At 42.4% G+C, this 21007-nt stretch overlaps 1 long non-coding RNA gene across 1 annotated transcript in view; it reads right to left on the bottom strand.

The window, feature by feature from the left end:
- Positions 1-13584: 13584 nt before the first annotated feature.
- The window catches only part of LOC146817308 (uncharacterized), a 226345-nt gene continuing 218922 nt past the window's right edge, over positions 13585-21007 (bottom strand). Inside the window, exon 5 of the long non-coding RNA XR_014962528.1 lies at positions 13585-13808. This is a non-coding gene — a long non-coding RNA (uncharacterized LOC146817308). The remainder of the gene's footprint in view (positions 13809-21007) is intronic.

Here is a 21007-nt window from a genome sequence, read left to right as displayed (position 1 = left end):
TTTTGGTTGCACCTTGGACTTACATCTGGCTGGTGCTGATTTGTATTTTTTTATTCATGGCAATTGGCTTTGTGGTAGTGTTTTTTAGACTTATCAATGGACACTACCTGAATGGACGTTCTACAATTCAATTAACTGATGGAACTTTGGCCCCACATTCCTCATCACACATCATGAAAAGAGACCAGACGTTTGTGAACATCACCGCCTGGCCTGTACCTGATGGGATTGCGTGGGATGCAGTGAACTTTCAAATTCATGGTCCCACCGAAGTTATTAATGTGCCAACTGTTTTTCGTGTTTCTATGGGTGATGTAGTTAAACAAAACATCCGATCAGATGATTGGGATGTACAAGCAAGAGAAGCACTATTTTCTGATTTGAAATATTATGCTGCATTTGATGCTGAAGATCTGTATTTAAATACTGCAAACTATGATGAGCAATTTTGTTTTCAACATTATGGCACATATTTCCTACACAGAGCAAATACTTTTCGAAATTTTGTTAATTTCACTCAGTGGGAACATTGTCCTGTCCCTATGACTGGCAGCTCTGCCACTTTATTGAAAAAATTCACATACTTTTCGGATTTTAGTGTGTCAGACCCTGCTTCTTTTTATTTTAAGGTGGCGGTAGAACCCACTTCTAAGGTTAGATTGACAGACACAAAATTATTATATTCTAAATCCTTTATGGATGAATTGGCTATTGGAGGTTATGAAGTATGGAAAGCTACTATCGATCTTAAATCGGTTTGGGGAACTAAACCGTGGCAAGTACAGGGAACGGAGGCCTTGCATCGTGCCTGTCTTATCCCAAACCATATATTATTTTTGAATTCGTCTATTTTTCAGACCACCTGTTTTGGATTGGCTATATCTAAAAAATTAATTTCCCCCTCGATCCCGGATCTGGGTGCTTATCCTAGTTGGGAGAATCACTCAGATCTGTCCCTTACTATGTTGCAGTCCCTTGTTTCCAATGGCACCTTCAATATTTCAACATTGAATCCTGAGGGTTGGTTGGTTTGGCAAACAAGCTCAGACTCCTGTCAACGTCGGTTTTTGGATTTGGCTCCGGGGTATACACAACTTAGGGTTGACCCTCGTTTTACATCTTCACACAGTGACTACCTATTCTGTAGGTAAGTTATGTCAGTCGTGGCTGCAACATTCCACATTAACTTCAGTTAAGCTTCATTTATCACGATTAAATGACAAAATAGATTTGAATGATTTTATTAAGGATCCTGCAAATGGCAGGTCCAAAAGATGGGCTTATGCTATTTACAATGAAATTTGGAAATTGTCGCAAATTGAAGCTGCTTCTAGATTACGTGCTATTGACCAGGCCAATATGGAAAAAGTATTGCCTGTGATAGATAATAGTATTAATACTTTGTCTTCTAGAATTTATACATTAGATAATATTGTTTCTTCTGTCGTAGATATTGTGCAAGATGATGTATCTGTGTTGTATCATGGCCAAAATCAATTGCGTTCAATTATGCAGTTTGATTGGACATTACAAACGTTAAAGGCAGGGAAAGTCCCTTGGGATTACATGAATATTTCATCGTTGTTCCTTCCTTTTAATTTGACAGCAAAACAGCAGTTCATGTCCATGAAAGACGCAACTTACGCATTGTTGCACATAGAAAAATTAGAACCTTTACCTTTTTCTGTTGCTGAGTTGAATTCAGCCGTGTGGCTTATACACGGACTAGTCACTTTACCTTTTAGTCTGTTCAAATTTAGTTCGTGCATGAAGCATTATGCCATTGGCAGATATGAACAACTTGGGGATGCGTTCCTGCACGAAGTTTGGTCACTTCCGTTCACTTACAGATGCGTCAGGGATGGCAAGGAGGTTTACTTAAAGGGTGAAGAATGCACTTACGCTCCTGATCATTCTGTGGTTTGTAGACATATACAATTACATGGCGCTTGCAATATACACGCTCCTAATTTAGCTTGTGTCCTAAAGGGGATTCCAATGCCAGTTATAACGTCTTCTTTTAAGCTGCTTGCCAATGGCAGTTATTTGCTTTTAAATAGTGAAGCTTGCTGTGGGATGCTAGTGGGTATTCCTTACATAGTCACTGTTTCGCAAAAAGTAGTTTGCTGTAATAACGTCCTTTTCCTACCCCCGCAAGGCCGACTCGATATATCCATCTGGCCAGCGATTCCAACCTTGAACACAGAGTTCAATAGGATGAGCAGAATAAGGGCTCTTTTGTCTAAAAAAGAGGTTGCGTTGACTTCGTCCCGTGAAACATTTCTTCTTAATGTGGCGAACACACGCACTGAGGTACAAGCTCTTTTAAATACTGACCTCCCCCTCCATTTTGGAACCTTGATTCAAACTATCTTTAATGCTTCGTCTACGACTGGCCTTGTTCATTTTTTTTAAATTGTGGGCTCGGGCCTCGTGACATCTTTCCAGACTGTTTTTGGTGTGATCCCCGCATTTTTACATTCTATTTTTTTGAGTGTCTTCGGAGGGTTCCCCTTGCTCCTCGCTTTGGTGGCTGGGATCCTCTTGTTGATCTGCGCACTTCGATATGGCTGCACACCAGGAGTTGCAAGACAGCATGCTCCGCCTGCTCCATCTTCGTAACCAGATGCTTGATTACTACGGCACTTTACCTCTGGCGGTCTTGAGCGTCAAGTATGGATTGTCTTTCCGGTTTCCCTTTTTTACGTGTGTGCAACCTGTCTTTCATTGCCTAGATTGTCCCTTCCAATGGGCTCTGGACTTGTGCCTGTCAAACTTGGCGTCACCTGACCCGGATTTTGATGAACTAATGTGTCCCTTAGTGGCTCATGAATTTGATTGTTCTGGTGTCGGGTTTATGGCTTTGGGTGTTACACACGGAGTCCTTGGTAACTGGGATATCGGAGAGGCGGCTATTGAATTCCTTGAAAGGAGTTATATAGAGGATGCTGACAGTTGTCCTATCATGGTGCTGGATGCTCCGATAATTGATGCACACGTGTGTTCCTTTCCCTTGTTAAATTGGATGGCAGATACTTTTGCGGAACGCTCCAATGATTTCCTCTTGGAAGCTGTTGCAACTTACGGTGCATATACCTTTCTGGATTGACTGATTGACATTGTCGCTCCAGGATGCATCCAGGGCTGTAAATTTTCCATCGAATGTTTTTTTTACTTTTTTAACGATTTTTTTCTTTTTTTTTCATTCTCGGACTTTACACTTACCTTATATGGACTTATAGGTCATGCCCTTGGTTCCGTTCTATATCACTTGAACTCTGCGTTCGTGCTCCGATCATGGGGGGGGTGTGGGATGGGTTAAGCCACGCCCTATTTACAACACTAAGTTAGCATAAGCGAGGTAATTGTTAGCAAGCCAGCTTGTCGTTTCTGCTGCGCTGCACACGACACTGTTGTTATGTGTTATTCATTTTAGAAATGCTGACTCGACTTTGCCTTACAGGATAACAAACTGTTGTTTCACATTCTTAACAGTGAAATGTGCCCTTGGTCTGTACATCATGCAAAGAACGAGTCTGGGTCACTAGAAGGTACAGAGTGTTGTGATTAGATTGATCGTACCACTTTCTAGACATATCATGCATACAGCTGCCAATATCTGAAGGACAAGCGTCTTTAATATTGCAGAACAGTTTGGTTTTACATTCATTCGAACAGAAGAGCTGATGCATGAGAGAGCTAGCTGATCCTTTGATGTGATTCTACTAAGCTGATCTATACGGTATGGGGTCCCCCCTGTTAACCTAAGAGACCTTCTAATAGTCTAATAATAATGTATTAGATTCTAGAGAAAGGAGTGTGGCTGTATACCACTGTCATTATTAGTATGATTGCTCCTTTCATTTTGTATGGTATTGTAACAATGCTTATGGTTCTGATCTGTACCATTAGTCTGCTAGTGTTAGCCAAAGTACTGCATCTTAGGACACGAGGTTTATAAAATAAACTCTTTAAACTTTACCGTGTCTGTATTATTCTGTTGTGGACTAACAAATAGATACGAACAGGTATTTCGGATTCCCACCAATCCTGAGAAATATCTAAGTCGCTTGTTCTGGTTTGTCTATACATTGGGACCGCCTAGCTAAATCTAGGCTAACGAATGGGATATTAAGCTAGTCGGATAAGGGGTTCTTGGTTCTGAGGGGAGTTTCTGGTACACCACAATTCTCTGAGGTCCTGGTTTCCGGAGCATAGTTCTGTGCATAAGCAGAATCCCTGCAACAAGTCAGTGCAAGTACACATCATTGACGCACTCCTCTGTTCACCCTGCTCCGAGCAGTCATCCCGCCCTCCCTCCCTCCCCCATCTAACTTGGGCATAGTTGTCCTTGTGAAGTCTTATCATTATCAGCAGTAAGTTTCTCAGAAACTCCAATTTGTTCAGGGCAGCTCAAAGTTTTTCTCAGGGGACTGGATCAAATGTGGCATGCAGGTCCACAAACACAACAGATACATGTTCCTTTTTAATTGTCACATATTTCCATCAAATCTTTAAGAAATGCAACAGTTGGTCTATGGTACTTTTATTTTCTCTGAAACCTGCCAGCAGGGGTGACGGTATATTCCCTTCCCTCATCCAATCAAGAAGCCTATCCAGCAAATGACTACAGAATATCTTCTGTGTAATATCGATTAGGCTGATAGGCCTATAGTTCGCAGGACTGCTTTAATGCCCTTTTTTAAATATAAGTACTACCTCTGCACCTAACCAAGAATCAGGTATGTCTGCTTCCCTTTAGGATGCGAAAACTTTAGGATGGCATTAAAGCTGTGATTAAGAATCACACCCCAAGTGTTTGGGTGCGAGGGATTGACATCACCCAAAATTCTGTCAAGACCTGGGGCTTTGCCCCATTGTAGTGTGGCAATTGCCCCCTGAGATCCTTCTATGGTGGAAATGATTTGATCTGTTTCCAATTCTATGTCAGAGGAAAAACTAACGTGGGTCTCAGCGGTCCCTAAACTAGTGTCCTTTAGTCCTGCATAAAGCAGACCAAAGTGGTCTACCCAAGTCTGTGGTTGTATGTGGATGCTTTCCTCTGCAACTACGTTTTTGACCCTTTAGCTATCAATGCCAAAACTGTTTGCTATTTTTGGCTTGCACTACAACAAGTAGATCTCTCCAAAATCCTTTGTGCCATTTCATTTTTGCCTCAATTTAGAAAGTTTTATAAGCTTTCTTCCTTTTTTTGGCTCATACTTCTCAAACCAGTTTTAATAGCCTCCATTAGTGCATGTCTAGATATCTTACAACACTAATCATACCACTCATTCTTGCTATTACCCATTTCCTTGCCCCAGCCTTTCATATAAAAAAAACTTTTTGATCTTGCCCAGTAAACTTGTGAATATATCTAGCATAAGTTGCACTTCCAATCTGTGGGTACTCCGGTCTACCAGTGAATGAGTTACAATGCCATATATTTGTGCCAGAGTGTCAGTGCTCCTTTTCATCATGGGACATTTAACCCATCTTTTTATTACTGCAAATAATAGATGGATTGAGGAAACTTTCCTGGGGGAAATAAACACATCAGACAGTTCTAATGTTAGGGCACTATGGTCACTGTCAAGTCTCTCAGTAACTCACATTTCCAATAGCTTGCACCAGAGGAGTAAATCAAGCAGGATTTAGCCAATCCTTGTTTTATAGTTCGCTCTTTTATATGTGTGACTTGGCACATGGTCGGAGTTGGAATGTCCATTACCAGCCCTCAACCCATATTTAAGAGTGAGATAGGCAACTTGAAATGCTGCCTTCACATTCTTAACTGGCTTTGTTTGTCTCGGGATCGGGATGCCCAATTCAGCATCCTCTTCATCTGTAACATTCACAGTTACCTCAAGGGTTTGAAAGAAATGTTTAGGTCCCCTGCAAGAAATATGTTATGAGAGGCCCTTTAATGTTTAGGTCCCCAGCATTGTGCGAGTATCATGATCCTGGGAGAGGAATCTTTTATAGATGTTAACCAAGAGCACTGATCTGTTACTATAAGGTTAATATATTACTGGAGTATATATCATACTTTTTAATGTTAACACACAAATTTGTTGTTATTCAGATAATGAGCCCTCCAGCAGAATGACCCTTTGGTGACGGTACTGCTTCAACACTGTAATTTGTAAAACCCACTCTGAACATTTTGTCAGTGACCCATGTCTCATGGAAAAGGCATATGTCCTAATTGTCGACAGACTTCCCCCACTCCTCGCATATAACCTTAGACCTGAGGCCTGTTAAATTCCAAGACAGTATCCCCAGTTTCTTAGCAGGTTCTAAAAGTGCAGGGATTGCCTTTCCTAGACACTGGACAAGTTAGCCATAGTGATTGGTGCTGTGACCATCGAAACAAGGGACTGCCCTCCCACATACCTGCTTGTACTGACCCCGACTTGTTGTGTTAACTAAGTTGGTGTACCAAAGTAGTAACCTTCCTAAATCAGACTTGCCTGGATGAGGTGGATTGGCAGTCCCTGCACCTGTCAGGTGTGACCTGCTTCAGTCTCTGTCTGCCCCTTTGGAGTTTTGTTGTGGATATCATTAACCCTGGGCGTAGATTGCGGAGTTTTGCTATGCGGAACTATGCAAAGTTACATAAAATCTCAGCGAAATTCAGCGAGTAGCGGAGTGCAGTGTGAACTGCAGTTTTTGCTGTTATTTCTTCCGCTCGGGTAGAAATTCTACCCGAGCAGCAGTTCGCGCTCACGATCTTATCATTCGCGATCGCAAACTTACCGTTCGCGATCGCGAGCGGGGAAAAAACCCTGTTGCACATTGCGAAGCAGAGTTTTTTGCACTCCGCAGGCTTCGCGAAGTGCGGAGTGCAGAAAACTCCACGAATGGAGTGAAGATCACCGCCCAGGCCTAGATATCATCAAGAAGAGTCCCGTTCTTTGGATCAGATACCAGCACCTTACTTGGTGGAGAGTGTTTGAACTGGATCATAGACCCATTGGGTGGTAAAGTACTCAGGTTCAAATTGACCGAGCCATCCACTATATGCCTACCAACCAATGCAATGTGATGTCATCAAATGCCATACTTATGGAGCAACGTTTCACAGTATTATGTCTGATCTTGTGATTGAACGGCATTCATTTGACTCTCCTGATACACATGCCAGTTTTTGAACATTTGTCATAAAAACTCTGGGGCAGATTTATGTTTCCTGGCGCATCCCTGCAAATCAGCAGGGATGCGCCAGGAAAGATGCGTCACGCAAGTTTACCCTTGCGCCACCACAGATGCGTCGCATTTATAATGCAGCGCATCATGGCGCAAGGATAAACAGATGCGTGACCCATCTGATGGCATAAGGGCGGCGCATTGCTGGAGTCGTGTCGCAAGCACGACGCAACTCCAGCAATGCTCAGGGGCTGCCCATACCGAACATGCTGCGTCATGCCTTACGCCTGCTTCAAGGAGGCGCAGGGTTTTGACGCAGCAGCGTCGGAAAAGTGAGTCAGTGAAATCTTGTAGATTTCACTGCGTCACTTTTCCGAGGCTTTTTCCGACGGAACGCCCACAGTGCATACATTAAACCTGACGCAGGTTTAATGTAGCGCAGGGCTTTACAACGTGACGCATCTCCCTAGATGCATCACGTTGTAAATAAGGCGCAACATGGCGCATGGTTTACGCCGCCGCTGCGTCACAGAAGTGACGCAACGGCGGCGTAAATGTCTCGCAAGGGGCTTGTAAATCTGCCCCCATATTTCTACCCACTCTGGACAATTTCAAAGAGCTGCATTGTCTGACCCCCGGCCAAGGTCTGTTAATCTCATCTTCGCATTGTCTTTCATCATGTAAGTTTAAACCAGACACCCCTTTTGGAGTCATCACAGGAGGGGATACCACCTTGGCTTTTTCATTCATTCCACCTTGATGGCAAAATCTACCTTGTGCCTACGGGACGACATACGGGTTAGAAGGTGTAATGGCTTTTAAGGCAATCCCCCTGGGTTAGGTTAGATTTTAAGCGCTGCATGCGGTCACGATGAATTTCAGGGGCGTTACGGGGAACTACATTCCGAGGGTGTATGTCAGTGCCTGAGCTGCTGATTCCACCACCATCACCCGCACATTCATTACTCTGAGGTTGAGGATCGTTGCCCACTGCATTCCCTCTGCTTGTACCCAGGTGGTTCCTGCTTAGCTGGTCTCTGAGACTCTACAGTCATTCTCTGAGAAAGCACTTCTGAAACTAATTGTTTGACAGTTGATTTGAGCTCACTCAATTCATTCCGAAAAATACTATTATCAGCATTCGGTATACTCTCACCCTTCTTCTCCTTAGCCTCTTTCTTAGAAGTTATCTGAGTAGATGCATTGTCACTATTGCTCCTACTGGCAGTGTCTTCAATCTCAATAGCAACAGGATCAAACCGATTCACGCATACAATTTCCAGAGCCACAGTTTGCCCGGCATTGGAATTAATTGGTTTGGAGTCAGGTAATACTATTGTGGAGTTGTGCTCCAACTGCTTTTTATTAGTTGTGTCTCTGGGTTTAGCTGAGCTAACAACATTACAATTAGAGGCCAGGGACATAGTTGGAGACTTCCTGGAGGATTTTTGCTACTGAAAGATTTCTGCCACTTTCCGACCTGCTTTAGGTAGGTTATCCTGACCACTAAGCAGGCTTTCAACTTCCTCTATTAGTGTATCTATGTCATCCACCACACAGTTCAGTGCTGTGCTTGATGTGGACCATTTGGCTAGCTTGGGGACTCCATTGGGGCTACCCTTGTCCTTCCATTTGCCCATTACCCTGTCAGGTAGCCAGATGACGTGGAGCAAGGAGTAAATCTCAGGGAAACAACTCCAGCCATGTGGGCTTGATTCTTCCTCCTAGTTTTTAAAGCATCTGACCTGCGGTGATGTCCACAAAAGGAGGACAAGAACAACATTACCTGCAATGGTGCTACAGCAGGGGTGTCTTCTTCATGTTCCCATCAGCTTTGAGGCGAAAGCTGAAAGCCAAGGGGGGTGGCCCAGCCCAGCCTCTTCCGGGCTCCATCGAGCGTGGACAGGATTCACCCATGCCGCGGGACAGTGATGCGCTTTCCAGCGCAAAGATGATCGCAAGGCAGGCTGGGGAGGGTAGTTCCTCCCCTCCTCTTCTTGGTTGCTTCTCACTCGTGACTCACGGCTGCCAGGAAGCACCACCGGGACAGGCTCCCAATATGTGCAGTCTCTGAATGACCCTCTGGGTCTTATATCTGTGGGCCAATGTTTATATATATATATATATATTCCCATACTTGCACCCAGAAAATCAATTATGGGGTCTGTCCTCTAGGGCCAGCGTAAAGGGGCGAGAGCACCCACCCTTATCTCAAGTTCACCTCACTGCTCTCGCTGCAGTAGGGCTTCACTGAAGTCTAACAAGATCATCACTGTTCTGCCGCTCTCTCTCCTTACTGCACAGCAGATTGCCTACTGCTCCTGGAGTCCTCTCTGACTGCAGGTGCAGGTCTCCTCCTCTGCCTCCAACTACTCCAGGCCCAGCCCGGCGGTCTTTCAGCCCTCTGGCCATCTCTCTCTATGGGCTGAGCCCAGCCCGTCCCCTCTGCCGAACACAAAACTTCAGGACACGGAGGGAAGAAGGCACAGCTCCCCTCAGTGCTTCTTTAATTCCAATGGCGCTGCAGGGTAGTCCTCTCCTGCTCTAGGAGTGGCACATCTAGGGCCCGGCCATGATCCAGATGCAGGAGTAACACCCAGACTCCCTTTATCGGACCCTACAGAGGGTCCCCAATTACTCCGGTCTCGGTGTGTGCAGGGTGGGTGCCCATCCTCTCCAGCCACCATGGAAAGCAGGAAGCGAATACACGTGGGCCAGCCCCGCCCTTCAACTTCTGACTTACTGCAACATTAAATAGAAAGGTGCGACATCCCATCCACGGGAGATGTTCAAAATATAGTACATCTTTTAAATATGCAATAAAAATTCAAAAACTGGATTTTAAAAATGTACATAAACACCACCTGCAAATAATTCACAGGTAGATCGTGTTCAAATAATCATTGCAGTAATCACAGACTATCTTGAAAGATGTGTCTTGCACACTTATTTAAGGACTCACTTGAAAATGGGTCTTATTTTGTATTTATGTCATTATTCTCTCCTATAAAACACTTGACTAGATCAATTGGTGAAGATCAATTAGTAAATTTGGTTTTATCAGTGAAAGGAATCTTTTAAAACAAATTTAGACGTGCAGACCATATTAGAGTTACACTTTAGAATGCATTTAAATCGTTGCAGAAATGTTTTCACATAGCACAAAAAAAAACGTAGGAAAATGTGCTTGCTTTCAAAGTGTAAAAGAGCCACTTTAAGATGCATTTCAGTTTTGATAAAATAATGTTTTTATATAAGAAATAAAACGTAGGGAAAATTTGCTTGCTTAATTATATATGTGAATAACGTGAATAAAGATGTTTATGCTAGGCTAACATTCTTAGATGTGCCCCTCTTATTAGGCCCAAAGCCTTTTTCTTTTGAGACTTCCTCATAGCTAAAAATATTTTTGTTTAGCACTTTTTGACTAGCACCAGCAACAAGCTTATGTTTCCTTGGCCTCATCCTACCACATAAGATAATTTCATATTAAACAAAGAGCTTTGCTGTGAATTCATATTAAATAGACTGCTAGAATGAACAATAATTTAAAGATACTGTATGTATGCGTAACGAGAAGATCATTGACATTTGTTTCAGAGCATCTGACTAAGATAAGATAAGATACATTTTATATTGCGCTCGAATGCCGCTGCGTCTTGGAGCTCATAGTGTGAAGAGGTACTGTAATGTTGACAACGGCGACTTAGTTGGTGGGTAACAACCAGGATTTCAAATGTTTCCTAAAATGTTACCTGTTGGATTGCATTCTCATCGCGATAGGCATCTGATTCCACAATTTTGCTGCACAATGTGATAAACTCCTACCTCCCCATCTTGCTCTGCGAATTTTGGAGACACTAATAAGACCCACGTTTGTGGATCTAAGATTTCCGGTGGGCGTGTAGAACAGTTTCTGTATATCAACCGAACCACCTCCATGTAGTGCCTTGTGCACCAAACAGAGGGCTTTAAATTCTACTTGTTGCTGGATAGGGAGCCAGTGTAGAGATCGTATGCCAGCCGAGGTGGAATGGCCTTTAGGAATGCATTTTGTAGTGATTGTAGTTTCGCCCTCTGAGCCTTGTCAATGCCCATAAAGAGTGCATTGCAGTAGTCTATTTTTGAAAGAATAAGAGCTACTACCACCGACTTCCTGAGTTCCTGGGGGATTAAAGGGAAAAGCTTCCGTAAACCATTCAATAAGAAGGAGCAGGAGGAAGTCAGCCGATTGATCTGGGCTGCAAAATTAAGCTGATCATCAAAGATCACTCCTAGGTTCTTGGCCTTAGCTGTTGGACAAGGACATTCACCAGCCTCAATCGGCCACCAAGTTTCATTCCACAGGGATTGGCCCTTGCCAAACTCCACTACCTCTGTTTTATCAGTATTGATCTTAAGAAAAATGTTGACTCATCCAGCTCATAATTTCCGTCAAGCGGGCATGAAAGCTAATGGTGGGTCTCTGGCTGTTTAGATACGGAAATGACAAGCTGTGAATCGTCCGCATACGAGACTAGAGTAAAGCCATGCTGTCTGACGACTCTGGCCAGTGAAGTAACATAGATAATAAATAGAGTTGGTGACAAGGCTGATTCCTGCGGCACTCCGCAAGGAAGGTGAAATGTGTCGGATTGTAGATTTTCCCACTGTATGTTTTGTTCCCTGGAGGCTAGAAAGGAGTAGAGAAGGGCAGAGCCATATTCTCAATCCCCACCGCCTTCAGCTACTGCACTAACACCGTATGATTCACTCTATCGAATGCTGCTGATAGGTCTAAGAGGATCAGGACAGCTCTGCCCCCCATCCACTTGTCTGTGAATTTCCTCCGTTGCCATAATCAAAGCAATCTCATTTGAGTGACATGACCGAAATCCATGCTGACTTGAGTCGAGCAGATTATTGGAGTCTAGATATTTGGTTAGCTCCCGGTTGACTGATTTTTCAAGGATTTTGGCTGCTACTGGCAGGCATGAAATAGGTCGATAATTTTTTACCTCGGTAGGGTCAAGGGTAGGCTTTTTCAGGATTGGCCGAAGACATGATTTTTTCCGGGCACAAGGATACATCCCTGTCTCTAACACTTTGTTTAAAATGGGAGTTAGATTCAAACTGATCTTCCCAGAGACCAGGTGCATAGTGGCCGGTGGACAGGGATCATTAGGAGATCCTGATTTAATGGTAAGAAGGATATTGTTGACTTCCTCGTGGATGAGCGACCTGAAACTGGTTAGTTGGCACTGAAATGCCTTCTCCTCCAGTGGCGGCCTGTTACAATCGTCCGCGACAGGAGCTGAGTTCAGGAGGTCGCTGTAGATCAGATGTACCTTAGTCTGGAAGAAATTAGCCAGCTTATTACAGAATGCTTGATCCGGTCTATACTGATTAGCCTGTTGCGGTTTAGATAACCGCTGGATGGATTTAAAAAGCTTCCTAGAGGAGTTATTAGCCGCCTCAATTTTATATGTGAAGTATGCTGATTTGGCTTTTATAATGGCCTCCTTGTATTTTTCTAAAGCTAGATTATATGCCAATTTGTGCTCCTTACTATAATCAGATCTCCTTGTTCGTCGTTCAATTCTCCTACATTTGGCCTTTATGCTTTTAAGATCTGGTCCATACCATGGCGAAGTTGCCTGATATCTTCTTGCTCTGATCGTATTTGTATTCAAAATAGACATGGAGCGCAGCTCTTAACTCAGGTAAGAAGGTTCTCATGAGGTTCTCATGAGAATATCAGATGAGCGGTTTCCATTGGAGGAGAGATTCGAGCACCTACTAAGTTTCCTTACATTATTGTGTGATTTTATATTAATGAGGCTTCCAAGTGAGTTAAGGGACATGGGCTTGCTCTTTGGCCGAATCTGTATTCTGACCACTGAGACTAACTTGGAGTAAACAATTTATGACTCTGCTACAGGAGAGTCACTTTTCCTTTGTTACCGACAGCTACTGCTAAAGGTGACTTTATCTTTCTTCCTTTTCTCTGATCAATGCTACTGCAACAATCATTTTTCTATTACTGATATTCTGAAAGCTGCTACTGCAGCTGTAGGGAACTTGGCTGAGTTTCCAGAACAACTCTTTATGGGAAGTTCTAGTCTTTAACTATGCTCCGAAATCTTGCGCTTTTCTGAAAATAAACTTTTCATGGGTTTCTCTGCATAGGGTAGATTACGCTATTTAGCTAGATGGTGACAATCTCTTTTATGGAACATTAGAAGTATAATAGAAAGGAGCCGAGTAATGTTACATGCTATCCACAAATAAATGTTGTAGTACAAAATAAATTTGAGTTATTTGTTTTTATTTCTTATTCTTTGTAATTCTTTGAGTATTTCTCTCCCAATTATTTCAAATAATCAATTGTTCGATAGTATTCCACTAAACTGTAACATTGGTTTCCATCTCAACCATCACATGTAAAGCTGTTGCATTATTTCATATACTTTGTTCAAACAATATTCAAAATTACAAACATTATAATAAACCTATTCAGTAAATAATGCTCAGTGTATACAGTCATACAGCCAATTCATATACATTGTTCAAACAATATTAAAAATTATAAACATATAATAAGTCCATTCAGTAAATAATGCTCAGTGTATATAATCGTACAGCCAACACGTTTCGTCCTATCTAGGGCATCATCAGGGCTGTAATGAAAGAAAAAGAACATCGTATCACTATAAATTAGTCAGTATATGAATCCTACCACAATATCTGTACAAGGAAGGAAAATATCCACAGTATACAGAATATACCTATTTGACAATACAATGTTGTTGATCATGATCAAAAATATCCCTTTATGATAGAACAGTGTTAATAGTTGCTTGCAGTTCTAGTGATAATCTAATTGTTACTCTATCACTTGTTTATCAAGAATGTGCCCATGATTCCACCCATGGTCTGTCATCCATTTTATATATTCTATTATTTAGGAGGATAGCCTCCATGTTTATATTCCTTATAAGATCTCCCAATTTATTATCTGTTTGTTTAAATAATTCAGGGTGATGTATCTTCTCCAATTGCGCACCTTTTATTCTCCAAAGCATGAAAGTATAATCTAAAAATTAAATAATGTTTCCTAAACGTTGACCCTTACGTCATAAATTCCCTAGACCTCTTCCCTCTCACCAATAATATCCTCTAGCTTCCATATCCCTACTAGTTATTTCTCACCTCAATATTACTTGGAATAATCCTTGCAAATCTATGCTTTCATTTACTTCCGTACTCTTTCCAATTCTTCGTTTCCTAGCACTTGTCAATGATTTTTTTATCCCATTCGATCCTTCCGTATGTCAGTTAATTAATCTAAAAAATATATAACAAAAGACACATCAATAATAACCCTCCTTCAGTCTCTACTGTTAATAAGCTGAGCGCGCCCAACTACCATAACGTACCTTGCAATAATATATCCTCATATATTCCACATCCGGTCCGATGATCCAGCTCAGTAGCTTGAAACCACCATCTTTATTTAAGACATTTCATCATCCATCTATATTTCCGCAATTTCCACTTATTAATTGTCCTCCTGTTTGCTAATAATTCCTCTAAAAATATAACCAAATGGCACCCAATTAGTATCCCTACTACTGGTCCTCCAAAAGTAAACTGAATCGCCCTATTCTAAACACATACCTTGCACCAGTATTTCCTCGTGCCTTGCAGCCGGTCCGATAGCCCTGCTCTGTAGCCTTAGACCGCTAAAGCTCCTTTTTTAAAAGATTCAAACACCAATCATTTACTCCGATTTCAAACACCAATCATTTCTTCCGATTTTCAGGCCTTATTACCATATCACTAAGACTGTTCCCTATCTGGTCCACCAGTTCGAACCGCCAATCAAATCCCGTTTTACTATAACGAATTCTGAACTAGGTCTGGATACCGTTCCATGTGATCCCGAACCAATCTATGTTCCTCATTTCAAAGCCTCATTAACATAAGGGCTCAAGCAGCTCCCTATCTGGTCCACCAAGTTTCTCCTAACATCCGTAAAGAACGGAAATAAGGGAACGGCTATTCCTATTCGTTAGTTACTCCACCAATGTGATCGCCTTTTACTCTGTGTGATGTAACAAGCGTAGTCCGATAATTATTACATCCCCCGACCGTCATTTACCAACGAAAAAAAGGCCAATCCTTAATCAACCTGATTTGTGGTGTAATCAATGCGAAACGCTAATAACTCTACCCAAATCGTGTAGGGATTATTTTATTCTTTACCTTATACTTGAACTATCCAAAGACCCCAATACAATTAGAGACCAGTTCAAATAAATGTTACTGCCTCAACGATAGGTGGTATATTCACAGGCACAGTTCCCTACCTTGGCACCTTCCGTTAACACTGCAGAATCACTTATGACAACCACCCTCAATCACCAATAATGCCATCCATCTATTACAATTCCTATTGGAAATTCCACTCGATAATCCAATCTAATCCCATCTCCATTTGCAACACATCAGACAACACTGCAGAGGATACCAATAATTTCATATTATTCCAAGAAATAGTGGAGCTCAGAGTCACTGTTCAAACCTAGCTCCACTGTTCTACATCTACTAATCCAACGTGCCTCCTCCTGTCTTATCTTTAATTCCCAGTTTCCTCCTCTACGTCCTAGTTCTATTTTCTGTATCCCATGAAATCTTACATCTCTCCTCGTAGGATGTACTTCCTTAATGTGCTGAAAAAGTGGTGATCTGATGTCCTCATTATTGATGGACCGTTTGTGTTCTTGTATTCACAATTTCAAATTAGGCTTAGTGCTGCCTATATAGACTTTTGACATGTGCACACTATAACATAAATGACCCCAGTACTGTTGCAATTTATAAATTCCCTGATGGGGTATTTTTTGTTTGTGTTATATGAAAACTCCTTAATCTTGTTGATACCCATATTACATACATTACAGGTACCACACGTATAGAAACCATTCGGAGGTGGTGGTAACCACATCCTATCCACACCTGCAATTGGTTCTATACAGTTTTTGGTCACTATTTCCTTAATAGTAGGACCGCGTTTAAACACAATCCCAGGTTTATCTCCAATTACGTTCATCAAACCTGTCACTCCTTTCAAAAGACCCCAATTCTTTCCTAGAGCCTTATAAATTTGATTTTGTTGGGAACAATACGTGGTCACAAATGCAATTCGCTCAGTAGTCTGAGTTTTCTCTTTTTGTTTCAAAGTATTAATTCTATCCACCCTCAAAATTCTCTGCCTAGCCTTAATCAAATTCTTTTGCTGATATCCCCTGTTTGTTAAACGTTTCTGAAGATTATCCAACTCCTTAGTAAAGTCTACTTCAGTGCTACAATTCCTACGAATTCTAACCATTTCCCCATAAGGAATTCCCCTGATTACTGAGCCAGCATGAGCACTTTCTGCTCTTAGTATCGAGTTCATAGCTGTATTCTTCCTGAATAGTCTACTGTTAATGGTTTCACCTTCAACAAATAGTTCCACATCCAAAAACTCAAATTTTTCAAAATCATGTTTCATAGTGAAAGTAATATTGTAATTATTAGAATTCAAATAGTCCAAATATTCATTCAAATCACCTGAGTTCCCCCTCCAAATCATTAAAACGTCGTCAATAAAACGAACCCAGAATAGAATCTGATCTGTCCATTGTGCAGCACCCCTACCCCAGGCATGCTCCCTCTCATACCATCCCATGAAGAGATTGGCATAAGAGGGAGTAAACCTGGAGCCCATTGCGGTCCCCTTGATTTGATGGTACCACGTATCCTCAAAAAGAAAAAAAAATTTGGTCAAAATCAGCTGGCTCATTTCTACTAACATCTTAGAATGATCTCTCAAACTTGCACTTCGGCTACTCAAAAAATGATTCAATGCCTGCACACCTTTATCATGTTCAATACATGTATATAAGCCTACCACATCAAGTGTTACTAGACTCATATTTGATTCCCATTTCAAGTCCTGTAATTTGTTGAGTACATCCATAGTATCTCTAATGTAGGATGGCAAATTTCTGCTTCATCTATCACCAATGGTTGGCATTTTCAGACTAGAGATAACTTAACTTGGGAACAACGAGTAGCACTTAAAAGTTTGAAGAATGACAAGAATATTGTTATCCGTGAAGCCGATAAGGGCGGTAACATTGTGGTGATGGATAGATTGGATTACTGTGCAGAAATCAATGGTCAATTGAGTGATTCTAGTTGCTATGTAAAGTTACAAACGAATCCCTTGGGATTAGCCAATAAACATATTCTTGAGAGGTCTGCGCTGAACGGTCCTTTATGCCACATACTGTGTATGGTGGACACATTCTGGTAGAGCACTGATGTTGTTGTTTTTTTTTAAGTTGGTTAATACAGATAAACGAAACCTCAACTATTCCCTGTTGACTTTATATTGCTATGTAACTGCACACCATTGCACACGTAAACAGCTTGTGTTCCTATTTCGCTGCCGGCCCTTAAGGGTTGTAGGCGTTGAGCTGTGTTGAATGGTCGGTACTTGCCAGCTAATGTTTCTTGGTCATGACACTGCATTGTCGCTACCGGCCTGTTCATTCAGGATGTAGGTAAAAAGCTGTGTACTATTTGATTGTGACCAATAAAGGTTTTTCCAAAAAAAAAAAAAGATGACAAACCATTGTTAGACCTGGCCCTTTTGACAGGTTTATCCCCAAATCTTTTGCCATTTACCTCCTATTTGTTCGACCCTCTTTCCGTTGGCTAAAGGATTCTGGGCACTTTACCACTGCTGATCAGTGCTAAAGTGCTTATGCTCTCTGTATAAATTGCGACAATGATAGGTTATCCATGATTTGCATATTTGGTTTACCTGAAATTCCCTAGTAAAGTGCACAGTGTGTGCCAGGGCCTGTAAATCAAATGCTACTAGTGGTCTTGCAGCACTGGTTGTGCCACCCACATGATTAGCCCTGTAAATGTGTCTGAGACCTACCACTGTAGTGTCTGCGTGCACAGTTGTAAACTGCCATGTTGATCTGGCAAGTGCACCGACTTGCCAGGCACAAACCTTCCCTTTTCTTACATGTAAGGCACCCCTAAGGTAGGCCCAAGGTATCCCCTTGGGCAGGGTGCATTGTATGTGAAAGGTAGGACATATACTGGTGTTTGACACGTTCTTATAGTGAAATACTGCGTATTTCGATTTTCACTATTGAAAGGCTGTCTGTCCCATAGGCTAATCATTGGGGCTGCACTGTAACATTTTACAGGTGTAGCTATCCTTAGGGACAGGATAGAAAACTGGAGTGTAGGCTCCATGAGCTAAAACTTTATGAACACACCTTTTGGTAAAAGTGGTTTTTAAATTCTATGTTTGAAAACGCTACTTTTAAAAAGTGGGCATTTTCTTACTTTATCATTCTGTGTGCCTCTGGCTGTTTGAGTCTGGTGTTTGAGTGACAGGATCTGGGATGTGCATTCACTCTAGACATTCACTGGGGGGAATGAGGCGTGTGCTGCCTTGTTTCGGGGACTCATTGCAGGGCTGAATAGACCTGGTTTACATTTGGAGTGTGGGAGGAGCTTTGCTTGCACCTGAACAGGCTGTGTCTCCCTTTTCACAAGCTGTCTCCGCTCCCTGTGGTCATGCTGCACCAGGTTTGGACTTTGTTCAGAGACCCTTACAGGAGAGAAAACAATTACAAAATTAGGTATATAAGTATTGCATCTTAAACGCCAGGACTTAAGATTACTTCAAGGAACAAGAGGACCCTGCCAAGAAGAAGAGCGGAATGACTGTGAGAAGAGCACTGCCTTTTCTGAGTGAGGGGGTGGGTTGGACTGCAGTTGCTGCTTCTGTCTGTGGTGGAGGGAAAGGACTGACTCTGTTTGCCCTGCTGTGATATCCTTCTTGGGAAGGATATCCAAAGGTTTGTGTGTGCTTGCCTCCTGTTGGAAGTATCAGGGAAAGACCTCAAGAAGGATACTTGCTATGCTTCAAAAGAACCTGCCGGTGAGGAACGCTGGAGAAGCTGTGTGCGCAGCACCTAATTTGTGTGGGATATGACGGCCTGCATAGTTGTTCCTGCCTGGGGCAGGGAAAGGACTGGACTGTTCCTTCATAAAGTTGCAAAAGCAAGGCGTTGTGAGCACTGTGGCCTTCACTCTTTTATTTGTAAAGTGTGTTGAGCACTTTATTTTCAAGACGGGAGGAGCACTTTTTGCTATGCTCCCTGATCAGCGCGTTTTGAGAGCACTGTTTTCATTAAGAGGCTCTGTGCTGGTTGCCTGCCCACCCGTGCCATGCTGTACCAATGAAACCTATAGCCGGGGCTCTGCTGGCATGTCCTGTGCTATGTAAGAACTGGTGTGGGGAGTGTTTTGCTGGGCATCAGTCAGTAAGGCTACATTGAGAAAAGAAGGCACTGGGCCAAAGCCCACGCGTTGCTGGGCAATGCCTTCAGAGGGCGGGCCCAGCCCCCCAAGAAGAGCCAATCCCAGTGCGGCCTGTGCCAGGAGGCCCAGGAGTGGACAGACAGAGGCAGCAATGCGGCCGCCGTAAGAGACGGCATCCGCAACCCAGGTAGGAGACCACCGCCTGGATGCTCTAGGAGCAAAGGGATCATTGAACCCACAAACTCTTCCTTGTGGCTTTCTCCATTGGTCGTAGCAAGAAAAAGAGGAGGGGATCTTCGCGTTTGTGTGGATTTGAGGTCCCTAAATAAGGAGATTTGGGTTGACTCCCATCCGCTACCCAAAATTAGTGACTTATTGACCTCGACAAAAGGAGCGTGCTATTTCTCTAAATTGGATCTGGCGAGTGCGTACCATTAGGTAGAACTTGATGATGAGTCACGACATCTTACTGCATTCGTATCACCTCTGGAAACCTTTCGCTATTGTCGCATGCCTTTCGGACTTGCGTCTGCAGCGGCCGTTTTCCAGAGGATAATGAGTAGTATATTGAAGGGTGTTGATGGTGTCCTCGTATTCCAAGATGATGTGCTTATTTTTGGAAAAGATATTACTTCCCATGACATTGCTCTAGAAAAAGTCTTGACCATTTTCAAGAAACGTGGTGTAGTCTTGAAGGAAGGAAAATGTAAGTTTTTGTGCACTAAAGTGGAATATTTGGGACATGTGATTTCCAGAGAAGGGGTAAGTCCACGTTCAGGCCTAATTCAAGCTATAGCAGAATCACCAGACCCTATAGATAAAGGGGGAGTTAAGTCTTTGTTGGGGTTATGTGAATATTATTCTCAATTTATTCCTAATTTTGCCACAGTTGTCCGTCCCATCAGTAATCTACTTAAAAAGGGAGTCAAATTTGATTGGTGTCAAGATTGTGTGGTTGCCATTAAATCAGTGAAGTCTGCTTTATGTGATGGACCTATACTCAAACCGTTTGACCCGAGTTTGCCTTGCTGTGTGACTGTGGACGCAAGTCAGGTAGGAATTGGTGCTACCTTGATGCAAATTGACAACAACAGTGAGAACACGGTATGTTTTGCGTCAAGGGTATTGAGAACTCCTGAACTGCAGTATTCTGTCATTGAAAGGGAATTGCTTGCGTGTACGTGGGCTATCGAGAAGTTTAGACCCTATATTTGGGGAAAACGGTTTAAATTGTTGACAGACCATAAGCCCTTAGTAAACATTCTGGGAGGAAGTGTGAGTAAGTGTTGTTCACCTAGGATCATGCGTATGGTTACCAAACTATTACAGTACCAGTTCTCAATCAAGCATATTGCTGGAGGAAAGAATGGGAGAGCAGATTTGTTATCCCGTTTTTCTGTTAAGTCAGGTGAAATTGATGACGTTAATCTTGAGGAATTTTCAAGTGAGGATTGTGATGATAGTTTAGTGGCAG

Source organism: Triturus cristatus, chromosome 6 (genome assembly GCF_964204655.1).
Source record: "Triturus cristatus chromosome 6, aTriCri1.1, whole genome shotgun sequence".
Taxonomy (NCBI): Eukaryota; Metazoa; Chordata; class Amphibia; order Caudata; family Salamandridae; genus Triturus; species Triturus cristatus.
Note: the sequence above shows the minus strand (reverse complement) of the source record. Positions and strands in the feature narration are given on the sequence as shown.